This window comes from Microcaecilia unicolor, chromosome 7, assembly GCF_901765095.1.
Source record: "Microcaecilia unicolor chromosome 7, aMicUni1.1, whole genome shotgun sequence".
NCBI classification, from domain to species: Eukaryota; Metazoa; Chordata; class Amphibia; order Gymnophiona; family Siphonopidae; genus Microcaecilia; species Microcaecilia unicolor.
The window spans coordinates 129,625,939-129,647,862 of NC_044037.1; positions in this window are offsets into that span (position 1 = coordinate 129,625,939).

Below are 21,924 nucleotides of genomic sequence, written 5' to 3' on the forward strand. Positions count from 1 at the left end.
CAGTTTGCAGTGGGTGTTGGTGAATCTATGAGTCACTTGTGTAACTGATTCAGTGGTGAGTAGATTGAATGTAGACCAGATACGGTATGCTGGGAATCCGCCCGGGAATAGGTCTAGGTCGTCAAAGAAGTTTTCAATATCGGTGTTGTGATGAGGAAGAGTACTGCATAGTTTTGTTATTTTGTCCTTGAAGTAGGTAGCCAGTTTGTCTGCGGATGGGATGTCTGTGTTGGATGTAGTGACAGGGGTGGTGTCTAGTAACTTATTTAAGAGTTGAAATAGTTTCTTAAGATCTTTGTTATCCTGTCCTAGTTTAGTCTTGTAGTAGGACCTTTTGGTTTGTCTAATTGCGTATTTGTATTTACTGTGTATTTGTTTCCATGCATTGAGTGTATGTTCATTTTTTGTTTTTTTCCATGCTCGTTCAAGTTTTCTGGATTGTGTTTTGAGTTTTTTTAATTCATCATTGATGGTATTGAGTTTTGTCTTTTTGATATTCTTGTCTTTAAGGGTGCTATTTCATTTAGTACGCTTCTGCATCTAGCCTCCCAGTGGTTGAGATAGTGTATGGAGTCAGTTCATGTTGTCCATTCATTGTCATATATCTGTTGCCAGAATATTTGTCTGCTCGTAGTGTAAGTTGTTTGTTCTGGTGTACGATTTGAGCCCTTCTTTTGCCAATTTAGGGATAGGTTCAGTTTGTGGTGGTCGGTCCAAGGTGCTTCTGACCATTTGATGTGGAGGAGTGGCCTAGTGGTTAGGGTGATGGACTCTGGTTCTGGGGAACCGAGTTCGATTCCCACTTCAGGCACGGGCAGCTCCTTGTGACTCTGGGCAAGTCACTTAACCCTCCATTGCCCCAGGTACAAATAAGTACCTGTATATATAAGCCACATTGAGCCTGCCATGAGTGGGAAAGCGCGGGGTACAAATGTAACAAAAAAAAATAAATGTCTATTATTGATAGGTTATGATTTGTGGACAGTTTGTATGATAAGAGGTCCAGTGTGTGTCCCTTGGTGTGGGTAGCTTGCATGTGAGGCCATGTGAGATCCCAGGACTATAGGAAGTCTTTGCATTCGTGTGCATTGGCTGAGTTGGGGTCTTCTAGGTGAAGGTTTATGTCGCCTAGTATTAGTGTATTGGAGTTGTTTACACAAGTGTTTGAGATAAAATCTGTGAAGATAGATTGGCTTTCATTCCACTTACCGGGCAGTCTGTAAAACAGGACGCAGGTCAGTTGATCAATCAGGGATTTGTTTTGGATTCTGAGTGAAGCAATTTCTATTGGGGTGTTATGGACTCGGCGATGGTTTCGATAGTGAATTGTACTCGGTAGATTAACGCGATGCCTCCACCTCTCTTATCCGATCTGGTCCAGTGAGTGATTTTGTAACCTGGGGGGCATAGTTCGAGGATTATGGGGTCCTTTTGATTGTGGATCCATGTTTCACTGATGAAGAAAAGATCGAGATTTTCTGAATGAATCCAGTCTGATATTGTTGTTTTGTTAACTACAGACCTAGCATTAATGTAACCCACTTGGATATTTTGGTATTGAGCTGCTAGGTTTGATGTTGTGTGGATTCTTATAAGTTGTCGTTCGTTGGATGGTGTCTGTTGTGATATTTCCTTCCATTGCATTGGTAATGACTGTAATTAGATAATCTTCCTTATTTTGGTGAGTATCAGATTGGTGGAGTGTGGAGTGTTTGATCAGTCTTTGGTGGTTTTGAAGGATGGGTATGATATTTGTATATAATTTGTGTGTTCCCCCACCTATTCTGATCTCATACTCCCCAGACTGCACTTACACAGTCCAGGAATTAACGAACTCCATAATCAGAAGGACTCGCTGGGATATAAGAAGATAGTTTATTTCAATCTTACCAATAGCAATACAGGCAAATCAGGCAGTCCTATGATGGAGCAGCATTACATGACACGTCTGTCACCCTCCTTCTCTTGTAGCCTTCCTTCTGTTGTCTGATCTAATACCCTTCTGACTCCCATTTTTATACTATTCTCACCCTACTCATTTCAATGGACCCTAGCTTTGTCACCAGGGTTCTTGGACCTTATCAGTTGATCGAAATGACTTCACATACTATCAAGCTCTAAGTACAAACAAGATATGCTCAGAGTGCATCTTATTAGATGACTTTGCATTTTTCCCAAACTTTCCCTAGCCCCCTCCTTTGGATGTTCTCTCCCGGGGTGCAGCTGATCCAGTACTATCTGTACATAACCATGGCAATCTTGCTCATGACGTCTTGCAGGTGCCAGTCTCAGAGCAAAGCCCCCCTCCCTTGCCAGCTCAGCACTTGCTACAGTGAAATGTGTCAAAGGTGATCACTGATTTTTACAGGCTAGCTCTTTTTTGTATCAGAGGTGATTTTGATTTCTAAGAGAGGCCTAGCTCTTACTATGAGCCATTGGCCTGTATTTTACTGAGAGCAAGGGCTAGCATAACTCTTCATATTGTATTCTGTAAGTGAGATGGATAGTGTTATGTGGGTCAATGTGAGGGAATAGATTGCTAGGAGTATTTTGATTGTATTCATTTTGGTGGCGATTTGGGATATTTAGAAAACTCACAGTCAGATGCTCGAGAGTGATGTCGTGGGCACAGCACTCTGTAGCTCTGGACACCGTCACCTTCCTGTTCCTTCCTATGAGCAGCTTAGTGCCACGGCGCCAGTCAGAAGCCATTCATTCCTTGCACTGTGCCTTGTGGTCGTCGGCCTGCTCCTCGTAACTATCACCTATCTCTTCATGCGCTGCTTCTTTCCGCACGCTGTTCCTTGCTCTCTTGTTCTCTTCTGAGCGTGCCAGTCGGCCTTCCAGGATGTGTGGCGCGCAGTTAGATGATCAGAAGTATTGCCCCAGGGCCAGTGGCTGCCTGGAAAAGTCCTTTGGCTCCATCTGTATGGCAAGAATCAGCCACATGGAGTGCACATGGTTTTGCTTTTCAAACCCAGAGATGAAATCCCAGGGGTGGTGAAACAATTAGGAATTAACTGTGTTGTTCCTTACTTTACTTGTTTTGGACTGCCTGGGTGCTGCAGGTCTGTACATCTGCTGTAATTAGACTAGAAAGAAGGGCTTTCCTCGGATGCCTGCAGTGCCGGCGGACTCCCGAAGTCTGCTGGGTTGCATCCTCGGTGGACACGGTCTGCTCAGAAATCAGCGGTAGCAGCTGGCGTGTGGAGCACGGGATAGCGTTGTCTGGCCGCAAGTTGTTCAGGCCCCATGCTGCATGCCCCAGGGGTCTCCGCCGCAGCTGGTCCGAGCCTGCTCCGCTCTGCAAACCTTTACTACACTGCGGCCTCGCTCTTCGGCCGCGTGTTCGGTGTTCCCATCTCTCTTCCTCAGTCCGCCGTCATGCTGTAAGAGTCGCCGCCACCACCCTTCGGCCACACTGCTCAGCTGACCCACCTCCAATTAAGTAGTCATATCTAAGTACAGTGCAATCCGCTTAAGTGCAAGGGTCTGGGACCAAAGAAATGCATGCAGTTAACAGGAGCATGCACTTAACCGCTGTGACCCAAAGAAGCTTGACATCTGATAAATATATGTACAGTACTGTTTATTATTATACGTACAGTATACAGTCTCCGTTAACTGACGTTAGGCTTACTTGAAATAATCAGTTATAGTCCTCTGTACACTATTGGGTCTGTGAGTTCCATAGACTACATCTGCCAGATGGTAAAAACTGTCATAGCACTAGCATCCTGTGGCCTCCACATAGGCCCGCACGGTGTTGAGACTCTCCAGTGCTCTTGCAAAAGTGACAGGAGGAGGTTGTTGAATTTCATCAGCATGTGCCCCACTGCTCATGTCGTCATCTGTTCCATCATCAGCCGTTGTTGCCTGCGTGTAAGCGCATATCTCGACATCAGTGCTGTCTTCAGCTGTTTGTAGATCGTAATCAACAGCTACGTAGCCATGGAACTCCTCTTCAGAAACACCGGCTGGGACGTCAATAACCTCTTCATCTGACGCGTTTGCAATAGCTGCATCTGTTTTGTCCCTCTCCACATCCTTAACAAAGCTTGCCCGCTTGTAGTAGTTCACAATGGTTGCCTGTGTAACATGATAACAGGATTCTTTCTGCATATGTAGGGAATCCAACAGTGATAGATTACGAGTCAGTTCAACAGCATGTTTATCCTTGCCAGTCTGGTCATCCATAACGCTCATCAGACGACGTAGCACAAGAGCCTGATAATGTTGTTTGAAATTGGCTATTATGCCCTGATCCTTAGGTTGGATCAGAGAAGTAGTGTTTGGTGGCAGGAAGAGCACCTTGACGTTAGACAGCCTGACATCATCCCTGTGTGCAGCACAATTATCAAAAAGCAGCAAAATCTGATGCTTTTGTGCCCGCATTCTAGTGTCTAACTTCTTTAGCCACTGCTTCCAAATTTCCCCAGTCATCCATGAGTTTGCGTTAGCCTCGTATGACACAGGAAGCACATAAGCACCACCATACTGGGAAAAGACCAAGGGTCCATCAAGCCCAGCATCCTGTCTCTGACAGCAGCTAATCCAGGCTTCAAGAACCTGGCAACCCCCCCCCCCCCAAAAAAAAAAAAAAATATATATATATATTAATAATGTTCAATGGACTTTTCCTTCAGCAATCTGTCCAAACCCCCCTTAAACTCCGTAAGGCCAGCTGCTGCCACCACATTCTCCGGCAACGAGTTCCAGAGTCCAACTACATGCTGAGTAAATGTGGAGGAGTAGCCTAGTGGTTAGCTCACCAGTCTTGACATCCAGAGATAGCTGGTTCAAATTCCACTGCTGCTTCTTGTGATCTTGGGCAACCCTCCATTGCCTCAGGTACAAAATTAGATTGTGAGCCCTCCAGGGACAGAGATACGTCTGGAGTACTTGAATGTAACTCACCTTGAGCTACTACTGAAAAAGGTGTGATCAAATTCCAAATAAATAAAAGTAAATAAATGGCCATCAGTGATATTTCTATCCTTTCACCAGGAACCACTGACCTTGCACATTTGCTTACATCATATGTAGAGGAGTGTGGTAGTCGTGTTAGTCCACTCTTAAAGTTATCAATAGAAATCAAACAAAATAAAACATGGAAAAGAAAATAAGATGATACCTTTTTTTATTGGACATAACTTAATACATTTCTTGATTAGCTTTCGAAGGTTGCCCTTCTTCCTCAGGACTTAACAAGGATCTGGGGTTCCTAGCCCATTATAAACCATAAAGCTGTATGTCTCTGTTGATCACCCTCCCCTCACCTATCCACACCCATCCTGTTAGAATATCAATGATATGCTTTGATGTCCTCATGCATACTTCCTACCCACCCCTCTCCTCCCACCCTGTCAGACTGTCATAGTAATGCTTGAATGTTTTCACTTATATACACTGTCAGCTAGCACATTTGCTTATTTCCGATCTGAGGAAGAAGGGCAACCTTCGAAAGCTAATCAAGAAATGTATTAAGTTATGTCCAATAAAAAAGGTATCATCTTATTTTCTTTTCCATGTTTTATTTTGTTTGATTTCTATTGATAATCTTACATCATATGATACTGAACAACTGACACCCAATGGATGGAAGCATGGGCGTAGTTTTGGGGGGCAAGGGGGGCTGTGCCCCCCCCCCAAATGAGCTGCTCCTACCCAAACCTCCTTGGACTACCCCACCACTATCTTCCTCTTCTCCCAGCCGCTGCTATGGCAGCCTAGAGGAACCGCAAACTTCCATGCTCTTCCCTTTCCTTCCCTGCCTCTCGCTTGCTCACTCACTCCCTCCCCATCCCTGGCAAAGCATAATGCAAACGTGTGCAGGGCTGTACTCCTGCTGCATGCGCCGCTGCTGGCCTCCCTCCTTCTCCCTCACTCACCTTATAAGTTCCTGTTTCCAGAGAAAGGAGAGAAGCCAGCAGCGGCACGTGCAGGAGCATGGCCCCCACACACATTTTAATTTTGTTCTGTAGCAGCGTTGGGTGCGGGGGTGATGGAGAGAGTGAGCGAGAGAGAGGCAGGAAAAGGCAGCGTAAAGCACAGAAGCTCGCGGTTCCTCCTGGCTGCCATAGCAGCAGCCAGGAGGAGTAGCTATTAGTTTGGCGCCTATGTCCCTAACCTTGCTAGGAGAGGGGTAGATAGAGTGAGTGAGAGGACAGGTAAGGCAGGGAAGGGGAATGAGGGAGGACATTGATGGAGGGGTGAGGCAGAGATGTTGATGGGGGGATGAAGGTGAGGCGCTGGATGGAAAGGAATGAGAGAGAGATGGAAGATCCTGCAAAGGGGAGAGAGAGGGGGGGAGATGCTGAATGGAAGGGGGAAGAGAACACAATGGAAAGGAATGAGAGAGAGAAAGATAGAGAGATGGGAGATGCTGCGAAGGGGGAGAGATAGGGGAGAGACGCTGGATAGAAAGGAGATAGAAGAATTGCTGGACAACATGGGTGGATGGAGGGGGCAGGGCTGAGAGGAAATTTGCTGGAGATGGATGGAGGAGAGGGCAGGGAAGAATGGAGAGTTGCTGGACATGGATGGATGGAGGGGAGGGCAGGGGAGAGAATAGAAATCGCTGGACATGAAGAGGAGGGCAGGGGATAGAGGAAAATTGCTGGACATGGATGGATGGAGGAGGCAGGGGAGAGAGGAAATTGCTGATATGGATGAATGGAGGAGAGGGCAGGGGAGAGAAGAGAAATCGCTGAACATGGAGAGGAGGGCAGGAGAGAGAGGAGAATTGCTGGACATGGATGGATGGAGGAGAGGGCATGGGAGAATGGAGAGTTGCTGGACATGGATGAATGGAGAGGAGGAGAGGGCAGAAGAGAGAGGAGAGTTGCTGCACATGGATGGATGGAGGGGAGGGAAGACTGGAAGGACATGCACATGGATGGAGGGGAGGGAAGAGAGGAGAAATCTGGACATAGATGGAGTGGAGGGCAGGGAAGAGAGGAGAAATGTTGGGCAGGAATGGAGGGAAGGAAAGACAAAGGAAGGAGATGCACATGGATGGAGGGGAAGGGAGAGAGGAGAAATGCTGGACATGGATGGAGGGGTGGGAGGAAAGTAGATGCACATGGATGGAGGGGAGTGAGGAGAAATGCTGGATATGGATGGAGGGAAAGTTGCTCAATTTAAGGGCTGGATCGGAACACTTTGAAGGCAGATGCTGAAACTGGAGAAAGGATAGGGACAGGGCTACAGATGGTGGACAGGACACATAAGGACACAGGAGGATGGTGGACACGGTGAGTGAAAAAAATATCAAATGAAAAGAAGACACTGCATAAAACAGAAGACACTGGGACTAAAGCGAATAGAAAAACTAAATGCTCAGACAACAAAGGTAGAAAAAGCATTTTATTCAGAATTTATTAATTGGAATATGTAAGCTTTTGGAAATGTGCATCTGTGATATTTTGCATTTAAGTTTCAATTTCTCTAGTATTGCTGCATGCCGAGTCTGACTTCTTGAGGTAACTTTCCAGTTCAGTATTTTGCCCTCATATTTTGTGATTTCTAGTTCCTTGTGTCATGTGTTTTTCATGTGTGATCAAGGTGCAGTATTCTGCTAGCATGTAGTATTTGCAGCCCTTTTTTTTTCCACGAGGTACTGTATTGGTGTTTTAGAGCCTGGTGTAATTACAGTGCTGCCTTTCCATGCATAATGTTGTAGCTTGTCCTGTCCTTGGAATTAGTGCTGTCATGGTTTGGTAATGTTATGAGTGTGTTTTTGCACACGTTTGTGTATAGCATTTTGCAGTGGAGAGATTGTGTGTTGGCCTTACTGAGGTGGCACCAAAACATCAGAAAGAGTTTTAGAGCCTAAACCATGACATACTACCTCTTGAAGGATCTACATATAGAACCTATGCATTTCTAAGGTCAACACTGGCATGGTATGGGGAAGAGGGTGGGGAAATACTACTGGAGAGGAAGAGGGAGTGCTGGATAAGGAGGAAGGAAGGAAGGAAGGAAGGAAGGAAGGAAGGAAGAGCTGGCTTGATATCTCATATATATTCATTATGGTTATTCCCCCCAAAATGCAGCTCTTTCTCCCTTCCTTTCTTCCTTCCTTCCTTCCTTCCTCCATGCTAATATGCTCCACCCCATCCTTTGCTCCCCCCCCAAATGAAACAGTAAAACTATGCCCATGGATGGAAGTCATAACTGTGATCACATGTCAAAATGAGACACACACCCAAAACCAATTCAAAGGATGTACCATTCTTCTTACAGATGTCAAGGTGTGATGAGACATACAATACCCACAGTCACACTGAGGACAGACATGGTATCAATACCATGAAAGGAATTGAAAGAAATCTTAGTGAACCTGGAAGATGTACTGAGCCAAATTGACAAAGTAAAGAGTAGTAAATCACCTGGACTGGATGGTATACATCCAAGGATATTCAAAGAACTCAAGTATGAAATTGCTGATCTGCTGTTAGTAATATATAACCTGTCATTAAAACCGTCCATAGTACCTGAAGATTGGAGGGTGGACAATGTGACGCCGATTTTTTAAAATGGTTCTAGGGGTGATCCGGGAAATTAAAGACTGCTAAGCCTGACGTCGGTGCCGGGCAAAATAGTGGAATTATAGAACACGTAGACAAACATGGTTTAATGGGACAGAGTCAGCATGGGTTCAGCTGAGGGAAATCTTGCCTCACCAATTTGCTTCATTTCTTAGAAGGCATGAATAAACATGTGGATAAAGGTGAGCTGGTGGATGTAGTGTACCTAGATTTTCAGAAAGCTTTTGATAAAGTTCCTTATGAGAGACTCCTGATAAAATTAAAGAGTTATGAGATAGGAGGCAAGGTTCTGGTGGCTATTAGAAAACAGAGGGTAGGGTTAAATGGCCGTTTCTCTCAATGGAGAAGAGTGAACAGTGGAGTGCCACATGGATCTGTACTGGGACCGGTAGTATTTAACATATTTATAAATGATATGAAAATTGGAATGACGAGTGAGGTGATTAAATTTGCAGATGATACAAAACTATTCAAGCTTGTTAAAACACTTGCGGACTGTAAAATATTGCAGGAAGACCTTAGAAAATTGGAAGACTGGGCATCCAAATGGCAGATGAAATTTAATGTGGACAAATGCAAGGTGATGCACATTGGAAAGAATAATCCGAAACACAGTTATCTGATGCTAGGGTCCACCTTGGGGGTCAGCGCTCAAGAAAAAGATCTGGGAGTCGTTGTAGATAATATGCTGAAATCTTCTGCTCAGTGTGCGGCATCGGCCAAAAAAAGCAAACAGGATGCTAGGAATTATTAGGAAAGGGATAGTGAATTAGACTGAAAATACTGGGGTGCAGAAACCCAAAAGAGAGATACTGGATAGCAGGGGAGAGATTAGTAAGCTTGACTCAGGAGAGAGACCTTTGGGTGTTGGTGTCTGAGGATCTAAAGGTGAAGAAACAATGTGACAAATTGACGGCCCGTGGCCAGAAGGATGCTAGTCTGCATAGAGAGGGGCAAAACCAGAGAAGAAAGGAGGTGTTGATGCCCCTCTACAAGTCGTGGGTGAGGCCTCACTTGGAGCATTGTGTTCAGTTTTGGAGGCCGTATCTTGCTAAAGACGTAAAAAGACTGGAAGCGGTGCAAAGAAAAGCTACAAAAATGGTATGGGATTTGCATTGCAAACCATATGAGGAGAGACTTCCTGACCTGAACATGTATACCTTGGAGGAAAGGAGAAACAGGGGTGACATGATACAGACGTTCAATATTTGAAAGGCATTAATCCGCAACGAACCTTTTCCGGAGATGGGAAGGCGGTAGAACTAGAGGACATGAATTAAGGTTGAAGGGGGGCAGACTCAGGACTATGTCAAGAAGTACTTTTTCACAGAGAGGGTGGTGAATATGATGGAATGCCCTCCTGCGCGAGGTGGTGGAGATGGAAATGGTAATGGAATTTAAACGCGCTTGGGATAAACACAAAGGAATCCTGTTTAGAAGGAATGGTCCATGCAATCTTAGAGGAGATTGGGTAGCGACATCAGTAATTGAGAAACAAAACGGGAATTGGGCAGACTTCTACTGTCTATGCCCTGATCGTGACTGAATAGATAGGGATGGGCTGGAGTGTAAATTTTAAGGGGCTTCGACATTAGCTTTCAGAACTTAGTACAAGAACAGTACTGGGCAGACTTCTACTCAGGTATACATATAAAGTATACATACCATGTAAAATGAGTTTATTTTGTTGGGGCAGACTTGGATGGAATGTACAAGTCTTTATCTGCCGTCATATCACGTATCGCTCCATGGTGTGTCCGCACCTTGAATATTGTGTCAGTCCTGGTCACCTTATATAAAAAAAGGTATAGCGGAATTAGGAAAAGGTTCAAAGAAGAGTGACTAAAATGATAAAGGGGATGGAACTCCTCTCGTATGAGAAAAGGCTACAGAGGTTCGGGCTCTTCATTTTGGAAGAGAGATGGATGAGGGGAGATATGATTGAAGTCTACAAAATCCTGAGTGGTGCAGAATGAGTAGAAGTAAATCGAATTTTACTTGTTCCAAAATACAAAGGCTAGGGGACACTCGAGAAGTTACATGAAATACTTTTAAAACAATAGGAGGAAATATTTTTCACTCAACGAATAGTTAAGCTCTGGAACTCTTTGCAGGAGGAGGGTGGTAACAGCGGTTAGTGTATCTCGGTTTAAAAAAAGGTTGGACAAATTCTTGGAGAAAAAGTCCATAGTCTGCTATTGAGACAGACATGGGAAGCAACTGCTTGCCCTGGGATTTGTAGTATGGAGTGTTGCCACAATTTGGGTTTCTGCCTGGTACTTGTGACCTGGCTTGGCCACTGTTTTGGAAAACAGGATACTGGGCTAGATGGACCATTGGTCTGACCCAGTATGGCTACTCTTATGTTCTTAAGTTCTTAGATGCAGTGTGCCCCAGACTATGAGCTCAGACATGCTTTACACTGATTGAACTGACATATCAGTTAGCCCTGCTTTTAATATGCTCTTTTTTTAACTCCATTTATAATGTTTTCTGTTGGCTGAGAAGACTACTGGAAAACTGAAATTCCTCCAGAACATCTGGTGTATGTTAAAAAAATATTATCCCCTTTTCTGCTGTGTGTCAGACAGACGCATATTAGGAACTTTCAGTCCAAAATTTCAGACTAAAATATTCCATGAACATACCAAATGTAGAGTTGTATTACTTATTATGCTAATCTGTGCTTTCACAGTCCCCTCCAAACTTTGTGTTTTGCAGTTGGAAAGTTTATTTTAATTGACCTTATTCTGTAAAGAAGAGATCTAGATCAGGGTGCATAGTGATGGACTTGGCTGAGGGCATGTGAAAAATAAACATTATGAGTCTAAATTCGATTTTGGACATTTTGTGTATAACATCCAAAAAAAACAGTAGCGAACATGACCATTTTCAAACCAGAAGAATGTCCAACTTTTTGTTTCAAAATGGTCATTTGCTAGATGTTTTTGTGCTCAGTATGTCTATCTTTTAGGGTCATTTGCAAAAATAAATTCCAGATCAATTTGAAATGGGAGAGACAGTTTATAAATATTAAGCGTGAGTTAATTATTTAGGTGTGCTGTTGGATTCCTCTTTGTCTTTAAGAAATCATGTGAGTAGTTTGATTAAACATATTTTCTTTAAACTGAAATTACTCAGACAATTGAGAGATCTGTTGTTAGAAGATAATTTCAGAACTGTATTCATACTCACAATATGCCACTGTTTGATAGTGTAGTCCTCTGTTGCTGAGAGCTCCTGGGCACATGATGTAGTCCTCTTCAAGCTGCCCAGAATGCAGTGGCAAGAGTGCTGGTCTGGTGTAAATAGATTTGAACATATTACCCCTGTTTTAATGAGGTTTCATGGTTACCGGTAAAGTGGCGTCTGAGATTTAAGATTCTGACTCTCATTTATAAATGCATAACAGAGAGGTATACGTTTAAATGGTAATCCCCTAAAAATGTTTCATGTGGAGGGTGCTGTAATGTGGAATCAGCTTCCTGAGAAAATTCGTAATTTGAAAAATTATTAACAATTCAGGAATCATTTAAAGGGCTTTTCTGTTTAGCAATGCCTTTGATGTGGAATAGGAATGATTCAGTGATTATAGGGGGTCTGTGATTTCTGGATTTTGAGGGGGAAGAGATTTATGTACTGGAATGTATTTTTGGTATATTATTTTTAAGGAATTTAAGTTATGCCTGTTTGATGTCAGATGTTTTACGTTTGAAATTATGGATGTGACATGTTGTGAACACTTGGAATGTAAGCTAGAGCGATATATAAACTGTGATATAAATAATAAATAAATAAATATTGGGCCTGTATCCTCTTCTCTACAGTCCACTGCACTGACCACTAGGCTACTCCTGGAACCTGCTTGCTGTTGTATTAGGAATGGACATCATATCTGAAGCTGTCAAACAGCCTGTTATGCACTGTTACTGTCACATCTCAGGGGGCTGGGAGGGGGGTCAGTGATCACTGGGAGAGTATGTGGGGGTTATGGCCTTAATCCCTCCAATGGTCATTTAGGGCACCTGTGGTCACTTAGGTCATGGCTGAACAGAAATTTGGACGTTTTTTGAGAGAAAAACATCCTTCTGTCACCTTATGACATTTTTTTGTTTTGAAAATGAGCCCTATATTTTCACTTTAAATATTGTACTGCTGCTGAACTTTCTGGGTCATTCAAGTTTCTGATCTGGTTCTTTGTCTTTCTTCATAAAGTCACTCTGCTTATTTTCCAATCTTTTAATCCTATTACAGTAACTATATGGACAATTCTATACTGGGCACCTGCATTTATGTGTCCCTTGTGCGCATAAATGTACAGAATAGTAGCTTTTAGGTATTTGTTCACTACTCACGAAGTGCCAGAAGGGTGTTCAAAGTACTATTCTGTAACAGCATATGCAAGTAGCATATACCCTCTCATTCTATAACATGTCATCTATAGTTAAGTGCCAATTTGCACACTTAAGTTATAGATATTAGCACTTATTTGTGTGGACTGTTACAGTTACATGTGGTAAGTGCCATTTGGGTGCTAATTGGCTTTCTTTGTAAATGCAAGGGGGTGTTCATAGGGGGAGGACACATGGGTGGGCATGGTCATATCCAACCATTGCATGTGTAGCTTATAGAATATTGTAAGTTCCATGCTAAAAGTGCCACATTTAGGCATGCACATTTACACCTGCTATGACATGCTGAAAAATGGGCATGCCTAAATATTGTGCATAAAAGGCCAGGGCCAGTCTTAGGGCGAGGCCGACTACATAGGGCCTCACGCTCAAGGGGCCCTGCACGGTGCGCCTGAACTCTGCCCCAACCACCCTGAGTCCAGTCCCCCTCCCTCTGAATTTTAAAAGTCATCTAAGTTACCTTGTGGGGTTACAGCGGCAGGGTGGCAGCAGTGAAAAGCGTGCGAGCTTGCTCGGCACTTCAGTAGCCTTCCCTTCCCTCTCTCAGCTCTGGTCCCCCGCCTCCTGCCCTTGCGGAAACAGGAAGAGGGCGGAGTCGGACCAGAGCTGAGAGAGAGAAAGGAAGGCTCCTGAAGCGCCGAGCTCGCAAGCTTTTCACTGCTGCTGCCTGCCGCTGTAACTCAATGAGGTAAGATGATTTTTAAAATTCGGAGGGAGGGCGGGAGGCCCCTGAAGCTCGGAGGGAGGCCTCGGAGGGAGGGGAGCCTTGGAGCTGGGAGGGAGGGATGGGGCCTTGGAGCTCAGAGGGAGGGGGACCTTGAAGCTCAGAGGGAAGGAGGGGGGGCCCTGGAGCTCAGAGGGAGGGAGGGGAGATGGTTCTGAAGCTCGGAGGGAGCTCAGAGGGAGGGGGGATGGTCCTGGGAGCTCGGAGGGAGCTCAGAGGGAGGGGTGGCAGCCCTGGAGCTCAGAGGGAGGGGTGGCCAGCCCTGGAGCTCAGAGGGAGGGGGCCCTGGAGCTCGGAGGGGTGGACCTAGGGTGGGGGTGGAGCTAGGATGGGGACCCATCAAATTGGTCTGCACAAGGCCCCGCACTTGCTAAGACTGGCCCTGTAAAAGGCAAATTACGCCAATTTTCTATAATAATCTGGGTGCCCAGATGTTATATAATTCATGCTGCATCTTGGCACTTAACGTTGGTGCCTTTTATAGAATTGTGGGCATATACTGGGTGGAGCATGAGTGAGACATGAGTGGGCTTCCCACTTATCCCTGTAAGTTACCGAATACTGTCAGTTATGCATGTCCCTGCCACATTTACATGAACACTGTTATACCAGGTCTATGGCTTTAATTAGAATTTATGTGCACAACTTGCTAAGCGTATTCTATAAAGTGATGTGTGTAAATTCTAATGCGTGCTGCTGAAAAGGGGGCATGGCCGTGGACGTGGAATGGGCAGATCGTGGGCATTTCTAAAACTTATGTGCACTGTTATAGAATACATACCATGGCATGTACACCAAGTTTTACTTGGTGTAAATTCTCGCAACTAGATTTAGTCACGTGGAAGGACCCTAGGTGTATTCTATAAACATCGCCTAAATTTAGGCATAGTTATAGAATACGCCTAGGCACATTTTTTCAGTGCCGATTTTTAAGGAGCCATATATAGAATCCAGCCCTATGGGCCAGATTCTGTATATGGCGCCTGAAAAATCTGCATGGAACAAAGTTCTGCCTAAGTGTATTCTACAAGCATTGCCTAGATTTAGGCATGGTATATAGAATACGCTTAGCTGATCTCCCAGTTCCTAGAATTACGCACATCCATTTACACCAAGGAAAACGTGGTGTAAATACCGGTGCACGGATTTAGGCACAGAGGAGCATATTCTATAACAGTGTGCATGAATTTTGGATTGCCCACAAAACACCCATTTCCCTACCCATAACTATGCCCCTTTTTGGCTGTGCGTATTAGAATTTAGACGCTCTGTGTTACAGAACACTCTTAGCGAGTTGTGCGAGTAAATTCTAATTATTGCCAATTAGTGCTTATTATTGCTTGTTAAGTGCTGTTATCATTCTGGTTAGCTTGTTAAGTCAGTTAAGTTATGCACGTTGTTACAGAATAGGCATGGATTTCAGTGCGGAACACTAGGCACGATAAATAGAATCCAGGGGTGTAGAATAATAGACATATACCCCTGGATTCTATATATAACGCCTAGTGTTCCGCACTGAAATCCATGTCTATTCTACAACAATGTGCATAACATAATTGCTTAACAAGCTAATCAGCATTGATAACAGCACTTAACAAGCAATAATAAGCACTAATTGGCAATGATTAGAATTTACTCGCACAACTTGCTAAGAGTGTTCTGTAACACTGCCTTTTCTCTTCAGAACGTTCTGTACCTCTCTTATTCCTTTTGATTTCATTACCTGCTCCATTCTCACACCTCAGCAGTTACTATCTTTATTGCTTCTACTTTCCTCCTGCCTCTCTCTTCTCTCAACACTTATGACCTGTTTATTGCCCTATTTTTCTATTTTCTCAACAGTTACTATAACACCTTATTAACCCTGCTTTTCTTCTGCCTGCCCCCTATACTCTTCAGCAGTTATTGCATCTCTGTTGACTGCCTTTCTACCCATCATTATGAATTTTAATAAATGAGGCCACTGCTGTCCTGAAAATCAAAATTTTATGCCAACAATATAACATACAAACAAAGAAGGCTACTATACACGCCTAGGCCAGCGTTTTTCAATAATATAACATAACAACAACAACAACAACAAACATTTCTAAAGCGCTACTAGGGTTACGCAGCACTGTACAATTCAAACATAGAAGGACAGTCCCTGCTCAAAGAGCTTACAATCTAAAAGACAAGAGAACAATCTAAAGACAAGTGAACAATCTAGAGGACGAGTGAACAGTTAATCTGATAGGGTGGATAGATTGGGGTATTTTATATTTCTCGAGCGGTTAGGGCGCTGAAGGCAGCATTGAAGAGGTGAGTTTTAAGCAGAGATTTGAAGATGGGTAGGGAGGGGGCATGGCGTATGGGTAAAGGAAGATTATTCCAGGCATAGGGTGAGGCAAGGCAGAATGAGCGGAGCCTGGAGTTGGCAGTGGTGGAGAAGGGTACTGAGAGAAGGGCTTTGTCCTGTGAGCGGAGGTTGCGGGCGGGGAGATGAGGGTGGAGAGGTAGTGAGGAGCCGCAGACTGAGTGCATTTGTAGGTAAGGAGGAGGAGCTTGAATTGTATGCGATATCTGATCGGAAGCCAATGAAGTGATTTAAGGAGAGGGGTGATATGAGTATATCGGTTTTGGCGGAATATAAGACGTACAGCAGCGTTCTGAACGGATTGAAGGGGGGATAGATGGCCGAGTGGGAGGCCGGTGAGGAGTAAGTTGCAGTAATCAAGGCGAGAGGTAATTAGAGCATGGATGAGAGTTCTGGTGGTATGCTCAGAGAGGAAAGGGCGAATTTTACTGATGTTGAGGAGGAAGAAGCGATAGGTCTTGGCAGTCTGTTGGATATGCGCAGAGAAGGAGAGGGGAGGAGTCGAAGATGACTCCGAGGTTGCGGGCAGATGGGATGGGGAGGATGAGGGTGTTATCAACAGAGATAGAGAGTGGGAGGAGAGGAGAAGTGGGTTTAGGAGGAAAGACAAGGAGCTCGGTCTTGGACATGTTCAGCTTCAGGTGGCGGTTGGACATCCATGCCGCAATGTCGGATAAACAGGCCGATACCTTGGCCTGAGTCTCCGCAGTGATGTCAGGTGTGGAGAGGTATAGCTGGGTGTCATCAGCATAAAGATGATACTGAAACCATGAGACAAGATCAGCGAGCCCAGTGAAGAGGTGTAGATTGAGAAGAGAAGGGGTCCAAGGACAGATCCCTGGGGAACTCCAACAGATAGTGGGATGGAGTGGAGGAAGATCCATGGGAGTGTACCCTGAAGGTGCGGTGGGAGAGATAAGAGGAGAACCAGGAGAGGACAGGGCCTTGGAACCCAAAAGAGGACAGCGTGGCAAGAAGTAAATCATGATTGACAGTGTCAAACGCGGCGGAAAGATGGAGGAGGACGAGGATGGAGTAGTGACCTCTGGATTTGGCCAGGAGCAGGTCATTGCAAACTTTAGAGAGTGCCGTTTCAGTCGAGTGCAGAGGGCGAAAACCGGATTGAAGTGGGATCGAGGATGGCATGAGAGGAGAGAAAATCAAGGGCAGCGGCTATGACGGCGCGCTCAAGTATTTTGGAAAGGAAGGGTAAAAGAGAGATGGGCGGTAGTTGGAGGGGCAGGTAGGGTCAAGTGAAGGTTTTTTTGAGGAGAGGTGTGACCACGGCGTGCTTGAAGGTGTCATGGACAGTTGCAGTGGAGAGAGAGAGGTTGAGGATGCGACAGACGGCGGGGGTGACAGTATGGGAGATGGTGTTGAGTAGGTTGGTGGGGATGGGATCAGAGGAACAGGCGGTGCATTTCGAGGAGGAAAGAAGGCGGGAAGTTTCATCGGTGATCTCAGGGAAGGAGGAGAAAAGAGACCTGGGTAGGTTGGATGAGGGAGAGGGTTAAAGGGTGAAGAGGAGGTGGTGGCTTGGTCGTGAACTCAAGGTTGATCTTTTGCACTTTGTCGCGGAAATAGTCGGCCAGTGATTGAGGAGAGAGAGAAGGGGGAGTAGGAGCGGGGGGGGCACTTTTAGGAGGGAGTTAGGGTGGTGAAGAGACGACGAGGGGTTGGAGCTGAGAGAATTGGTCAATTGGGTGTAATAGTCCTGTTTTTGCACGGAATAGGGAGGAGTGGAGGGAGGATAGCATGAATTTGTAGTGGAGGAAGTCTGAAAGGGTACGAGATTTCCTCCAGAGCGCTCGGCAGATCGGGTGCAGGAGCGAAGGTAACGGATACAAGGAGTCAACCAGGGTTGGGGATTGGTGCGTTTTGTGGGACGGGAGATTGATGGTGCGAGGGTATCCAATGCAGAGGAGAGAGCGTATTGTAAGCGGAGACGCTTTGTCGACAGTTGCGGAGGAGGTGATGGAGGGGATGAGATTAGAGATAGTAGATGATAAGGTGGAGGGGTCAATAGCCTGGAGGTTCCTGGAGGTGGTGGTTAAAGTTGGACGGGGTGAAGGGGGGGGGGGGGGGGAAGAAGTGTGAATGTGATCAGGTGATGGTCGGAGAGAGGAAGAGCTGAGATGTGGAAATTGGAGGGTGAGCCGGAGGAGGAGAGGACGAGGTCAAGACAATGGCCGTCACGGTGAGTAGGGGTGGTGGAGCACAGCTGGAGGTTGAAGGAGGATGTTAGGGTGAGGAACTTAGAAGCATGGGGGGTCGGATAGGTCATCAGCATGTACGTTAAAGTCTCCGAGAATGAGGGACGGAGATGAGGGGTCAAGAAAGACAGAGAGCCAAGCATCAAAGTCGGTAAGGAAGGAAGGGAAGGATTTATCAGGGGGGCGGTAAATGACTGCCACTCTGAGTGGTAATGGTAGAATAGCCGGATGGAGTGGGCTTCAAAGGATGAGAAGCAGTGAGACTGCGGAAGGTGGAGGGGTTGGAAACTACAGGAGGGTGAGAGTAGTAGCCCAACGCCTCTGCCGCGGCCAACTGGGCGGGGCGTGTGGGAGAAGAGATAGCCTCCATGGCAGAGGGCTGCAACTGAGGCAGAGTCTTCCGGGGAGATCCAGGTTTCGGTTAGGGCAAGCAGTTGAAGGGAGCGAGAGATAAAGAGATCGTGGGTGAGAGACAGTTTGTTGCAGACTGAGTGGGCATTCCACAAAGCGCATGAGAAGGGGAGGGAGGAGGGGGGAAGGAGGGGAATAGAGACGAGATTGGAGATGTCCCGGATCGTTCACAGGGATAGGTCGGGGACAGGTGAGGGGGACCTGGATTAGGGTTAATGTCTCCCGTGGATAGCAGGAGGAGGAGCAAGAGAGTGCGGAGGAGGGTGGGGGAGGTCGGGCGACGAAGGCGACGAAGACGGGGTGTACTTAGGAGGAAAGGGGGATGGGTTAATGGCAGGAAGGAAGTGCCGAAGGTTGAGAGCTAGGAAGGAGGAGGGGGACAAGAGGGATGGTGAGGTGAGGGATGGAGGTGAAAAGGGTATTGCGGTGGCGGGCAGGGTGGGAGGGCAGCAGGTAGTTCTAATGGTAGACAGTGGGAGTGGGGGGGAAAGAAGATTAGGAAGGGACAGGGCAAGGAAGAGAACATGGACAGGGGCCATAGGTGGTGACTGAGGTGTAACAGGTGACTGTATAGTGAATGAGGTGTTAGGCAGGTAACAGGTGTTAATCGGTGCCTATGTAATGATTGAGGTGTTAAGCAGATAGATAGGGCTTGACGCTAGGTTTTCGGTTGGCGATTAGGTAAGTCAATGGCTGATAGGCTAGCAGGCAGGTAGGCAAGTCAATGGCTGAGAGGCTCGCAAGCAGGCAGGCAGGTTACTCGATTGTTAACAGGCAGATGGATTGGAGCAAGCCGGAACAAGCTGAAGCAAGCAGGAACAAGCCGGAACAGGCAGGAACAGATGGACAGGCTGGAACAAGCAGGAACAGATGAACTGTGTCAGGATGAGCAGACGGACAAGCTGGGATCAGGAAGACTGGAACGAGCTGGAACACGCTGGAGCAGAAGAATCGGAGTAAGCAAGGAGAGGCTGGGTCAGGCAGGCTGGAACACACTGGAGTCGATGGACAGCAGGGGGAAGGCTGGATCGGCGGCTGGAACTAGCTGGACACGCTGGATCCGGTGAACTGGGGCAAGCCGGAAGAAGCTGAATCAGGCGGACTGGAACACACTGGAGCCGATAGACTGGAAGGATCAGGCGGGCTGGAACAAGCTGGGCTCAGGAGAACTGGAACGAGCTGGAACACGCTGGCTGGATCAGGCGGGCTAGAACACGCTGGAGCCGATGGACTGGAACAGCAACCTTCCAGAAGCTCCGGAAGAAGGACCCTGATGCGCTCGTTGAGAGCTTCCATCGGAAAAGGCTGGGGGCCGGTGCAGGAGTCGATGGCAGAATCTGAGGGGGCTCGAGAGCCGGTACCAGGCTGCTAGATAACCGACACATTGGCACTTCCTGTATGGAGGGTGAGCGGTCCTCCCGGTGCCAACTCTTTTCAGGTGCCGACTCCCTCAGCTCCCCTGAGCTCTCGGTACCGTGCAAGGAGGAGATCGATGACGGTGCTTCTTAGCCTTCGCTCTATGCCTGTCATCAAGACTCCTCGGTACCGAAGAGGAGGACGTGGAATCCTCACGCCTCCTCGGGGCCGAGTCCGACAAAGGTCAATCACGGGGGGCCTGCATAGCAGTAGGCCTCGAGATAGGTGGAAATCCACTCGATGCCTCACTGCTCCCAGCGCGATGCGGTCGTTCGGCAGCCATTACCTGAGCTCTCGGTATCGCTGCATTCCTTCAACGTCGATGCCGATGCCACCGACCTCGGTACTGATGTCGATGCCGACGTCGAAGGACTGGACCAGTGAGAAAAAGTTTCTCACGCTGAGCCTCCCGAGCCACTTGGGTCCGTTTCTTCATCAAAAGACACAGCTTACAGGCAGCTGGCAGATGGTCAGGCCCAAGCAGTGGTGGTGCTGGAGACGGCTCGCACCGGCTCGCAAGAGCCGGTTGTTAAATTTTTAAGAATTTTGCGAGCCGGTTGTTAAAGTAGCTACTTTAACAACCGGCTCCCCAAATTTGGGCTCGGATACCCTCCTGGTATCAGCATCCTCCTCCCCTATGTCTTTGGGCTTTTAGGCATCTTTTGCGCCCCCCCCCCCCCCCCACGCTCACCTCCTTGCCTCTTGCCGGCCGCGGGGCGCTTCATCTCTTAAAAGCAGTACTGGTACACATCGGCAGGAAATAGGAACAGACTGTTTCAGCCAATCCGGGGCCCCTCCTAAGCCCTCGTGGGTGGGGCAAGCTGAAGGAAAGCCCCTGGGATTGGCCGAAGCAGTCTGTTCACTGTCAACGTATACCAACACTGCTTTAAAAAAAACTAATCACACCACGGCCTTTTCTGAGTGACTGGCTCTCCACTCATTGCCATCAGCAGCGGTCTCCGTGCCCCCGGCCTCCCTTCAAACGGCCTGGCCTGTGCCCCAGCGCGGAGACAGACGCCAGATGGATGGTGTGGCAGGTCCCCTCCCGATCCGCTCCCAGAGTCAGAGAGAGCAGATCATCAGGAGAGGGGGTCGTGGCGCCAGCAGAGAGGATGGAGAAAAGGAGCTGCAGAAAGCGTGAGTCTGGGATGGGAGATGGGTGGAGCGTGGAGGGAGCCGGAGTGGATCAGATCGGATATCATATGAGCTGCTGCAAGTACATTGTTGTGCTTAATTGTTGTAGCATTTTTAGTTAACGTCATTTATATTTTCAAACATGCCAACCATCTTGTGCAGCATACGGATGTACTAGAGAAAGTATAATTTTATAAGTAGACTAGTAATTTGTTATAAATCGTAATCTGTGTGTCATTTGGAGGGACTGGTTATAGGGACACCCTAGCAAGTGTTATATACATGCAGAGATTTTTTTTTTCTCCTGGTAAAGGACCACTAAAACAGATGTCATGTTATGAGAATCAGGTGCTCAACATTCAGTTTCTATCTATCTGTCTATTTATTTACTTATGGCATTTTATCCCACATAAATTACATTGGAACCTGGGAGCATTCAAAATCTTTTTTTTCCTTGTGAGAGTAATGCATTGCCCCCCCCCCCCCAGGCTCTCTCCCCGGCTATAGCCAGCTCTGCAATTGTGGGGACGCAGAGGGGGACGGGGGGAGCAGAGGGGGACCGGGGAGAGAGCCTGTTGTTAAACATTTACCAGCACACCACTGGGCCCAAGGCACTGAAGACACCACCCGCATGGGGGTCGGTACTCGAGATGGTCCGGTTGCAGCGAGTACAACGCTTGAAGCCACTGGGAGTCCTCGATGACAT